We start from the raw sequence: 3,769 nt of genomic DNA, 5'->3' as shown, positions 1-3,769 counted from the left end.
TTTTCGCGTACAAGCCTATGGACACCATAACTTCATGGCTCACCAGCGAAACGGAGGCGTGGTCATAATTGGCCTGCGCGCACAGCGTAAAGATATGCAAATAAGTATATTGTTACTAATTAGCATAATGCGCGACGTGATTGATTATAGAGTTGCGTCTTTGGTAAATAACATTAATAAAGTAGATTATGTCATTCATTCCCCCGTTCACCCCCCGGTATTCAGTTGTTAATTCATCTTTCCTTGTTTACATATTTTCCTGTCGCGATTATTACTACATCAATTAATAAAATTATTTATTTGCTATAGCTATTTCCCTTGAAGAAATGTGGAAGCTTACAAGGAATTAATTAATAGGATTGAACTTAGGGATCTGCTTGCTCGATCTATTCATGCAGTCATCACTGCATATTATTTTCATTACACATCATTAATAGCCATAATTATTTATATGTTTGGGTTCTTTTTTAGGGGGGTAAATACTTAAAATGATTAGAGAAATCTGAGCAAGAGAGCAAAGCAATTTAGAAGGCCATTTTGTCTTTATTTTGAAATTGAAATGAACAATGGTGCAAATCTTATAAAGATTTAAAAAAAAAAATTCTGAGTTTGGGATGGGAGCAAAATTAAGACAGCCCAATACCCCCCCACCCCCGCATGAATTCACTCTCATCAAGGCTATCTTAAAAAGGTCACTTCCAAACAAGATGAAATTTTATTTGTACCTGCCCGCCCCAAAATCTATCCATCGATCCCACCCTTCCCCCCTCTCTCTTCCACACACACACATACATGTACCACATAATCATGCGAGCAAACAATTATTCTCATATCATTTTTATCCCACTCTTAAATAAAACTCATTTATCTCTTTAGGAAGAATATCTAATTTGGCTGCACCTGATCTTAAAATGTCACAGTATGCCATATTTTTATGGGCTATCTTGCCATGCATGCATGGTATTTTGATACTTTATACTCTTACCTGTTGTACTAGTATTATACCCATAGATACCTGACAAACACAATCAATCAATCAGTAGCACCATCATATTCCAGTCATATAGAAGTATTCTTCATTATCATCATTACCTACATCACAACACAGTTTGGTAGCAATAACATCATTATCACATATCTTTCACGCAATGTGAATAAATAAATCACGAATATCAAGATTAGAAAGTATATTTCAAATTAAAATATTTATTAAGGAATCAATTTCTGAATATGTGATCAAAATATTCCTATCCTCTTTTTCTCGCCAAAGCATCACATTACATCAGCAAAATGCATATAATGAATGCAACAGAAATTGCAAGGCTGTTACAAGGGAGGGGATGTAATTTTTTGGTAAAATCTAGAGAAAACAAATTTAAAAAAATCACTTTCATAGGTATTGATAAGCCTTATATAGTCAATATAAGGGGACATCAAGGATGTCATTAAAAAAATTAACGATATACCTCTCTCTCAAAGTCAGTTACTCAAATATCAAGTAATTTTTTTTTTCAGCATTTGCTGACAAGAAATAGCATGCTAATCTAACCGAGGGCACTTCACAAAAAAGGGAGCACATTGCCACATTTCTCTGAAGAGTGCCTTCCCAAATCTGCACATTAGTAAATTAGTAACAAAATTGCTTATTGTCTATTGTTGTGAAGTGCTGCTAGAGCTGTGTTCTATTTCCAACAATTTTTTTTTCATTTGAAGAGCTAATTTAGTTCATAATACGTGACATGAACAATACAGTGCTACAAGAACAAAAAGAGATTAAAAACGAACAAGACAGTGCAACTTTTCACTTCCCCAAAAAATAAATTCAACAGCTTAATGTCCAGCACTACAGATCCTTGTTTCATAAAGACGTCAATTATGGTAAATTTGCCCCAATTGTAACTAGCAACTAGCATGGGAACCTCAATGTTGATCTGTTACTTTAATGTTTCCATGGTAATTACCAGAATGGCAAAGAGTTAGAGTAGTGGTTAGACTTAATGAAATGGGGTCCAGGAGTGAGAGTGATTTCTTAATCCTTTGTTCTGTCACCTTGTTTTTTTTAGTATGCACATTTTCAATGAAAATCCATTATTTCTTATTGTCTTATGTATGTCTGTAGGCATGTACATAGCCCAGAACTCAGTAAAGACCCATTCTGAATTGATTATATTACCAGAATACAACTTATCCCTTTCAAACTACTTATATCATTAACAGTTCTTTCACTACTACTACATGTAGATTATTAGAACATTAATAAAGGGTGGGTAGGTGTGCCCTTTGGGAAAATATTTCAATCTTGTGTGAAACCTATGGACCTAAATATCAATACTCCAATTTTTTTTTCTACAGATGTGTAGTTCAAGCAACATTCAATATGTATTGACATGTTTATTCAAATTCATTCAATTTTTAAAATGTGTACTTGTGATGAAGTAGCTACTTGTTATGAACTTGGCCTCCATATTTCTTCTTATAATCTGCCCTGGTGATACTCAAACTGCCTGCGGAACCTGCATGGTAAACACAAAAAAGAAAAGAACAAAATGAGCTGCTGATATAAATTATTCTTACTCATCTAGTTCAGTTTATTAAGAAGTTTTAAACTTTTAATAAGGCCCTAATCTTCCATGCAATATTGTTTAGATAATGCACATGTAGTAATCTATATAGCCAGATAAAAATCATAGATCACTATTTATAAAGCATTATTCATAGAACTTTTTTGATTAAGTGTGTAAACTCATTCAAATATGTATCATAAAATTACTCTCAATATTTTGTCCTTTTTTATTTCTGTCTACAAAGTAACTGAGTTTTAAAGTGATATCACATATGACTCATGTAGATAAGATAAGAGACATGGACAATAAGTATGCATTGATGAGAATGGAAATACTGGTGAATCTGAATCCAAATAAATATTTACTCACAACGGAGCTTTACTTGCTATAGACCTCCCCCCCCCCCCCAATAAAAAAGAAATAGGAGGCCTTTTTTTTACGAAAACAAGCATACCTTACAAGTTTTCAGTTCAAATATCCTGTTCCTCATCAGATTGTAACTCTTGGTGATGTGTAAATGGTAGTTGACTTTGTACTTCTGACTGGGCTGGGACTGCTAAGAACTTGATCCCATTGGATCTGCAATTCAAAATACACACAATACATGTACTTTACAGTTTAGAATTTTAGAGGTGATAAACAAAATTCCTCTTTTAAAACAATATTTTCAAAATTTCCAGCTAGTCCTATCCTAAGCCTATGAATATTCCCAACTAGAAAAAAGCTGGTCTTGACCGAAAACTTCCTTCTCTATGTATTATGTTCCACTGACGAAATAGGCATAGGCCTACCGGGCTCTGTTTCCACTGACCATCTTCATTGTCAATAAGAGTCAGTAAATGGTTCAAGCATATACATGGCCTACTATAGCGAGGCCTTTTGTCAATCTTATACACCAAGCCAGCTTTGACAGATGTAGGATAATTATTATTTGTGTGATAAATTGGCTCTCGCTCATTCGTTGTTTTGTTTTTTTAATCGTCTAGATCTATAAACATGTGAATCTCTACATCTAAGTGAGTTCCTCTTTAAGTTTGATTTTGATTTAAAAAAAAAGTTAGCTTGCTCGCAAGTTTAAATGACCCTTTGCCTTTCACCATAAATATGGTCAAGTGAGGAGGACAATAAAGATAAATCAATTGGATCAGCCCTCTCTCTACTTATAGTATAGGCTTGCCCCGGGAACCTCGACACGACGTCTTTAG

The 3,769-nt window shown here is 34.1% G+C and overlaps 1 long non-coding RNA gene across 1 annotated transcript; it reads right to left on the bottom strand.

The window, feature by feature from the left end:
• Nucleotides 1-1,186: 1,186 nt before the first annotated feature.
• Nucleotides 1,187-3,158, bottom strand: LOC135153769 (uncharacterized). Its single transcript, XR_010293275.1, has 2 exons — nt 3,019-3,158; nt 1,187-2,513 (listed from the first exon to the last, which is right to left on the bottom strand). It is a non-coding gene; the product is annotated as an uncharacterized LOC135153769 (long non-coding RNA).
• Between the last annotated feature and the right edge of the window lie 611 nt (nt 3,159-3,769).

This window comes from Lytechinus pictus, chromosome 3, assembly GCF_037042905.1.
Source record: "Lytechinus pictus isolate F3 Inbred chromosome 3, Lp3.0, whole genome shotgun sequence".
Taxonomy (NCBI): domain Eukaryota; kingdom Metazoa; phylum Echinodermata; class Echinoidea; order Temnopleuroida; family Toxopneustidae; genus Lytechinus; species Lytechinus pictus.
This window is presented reverse-complemented; position numbering and strand designations above follow the sequence as displayed.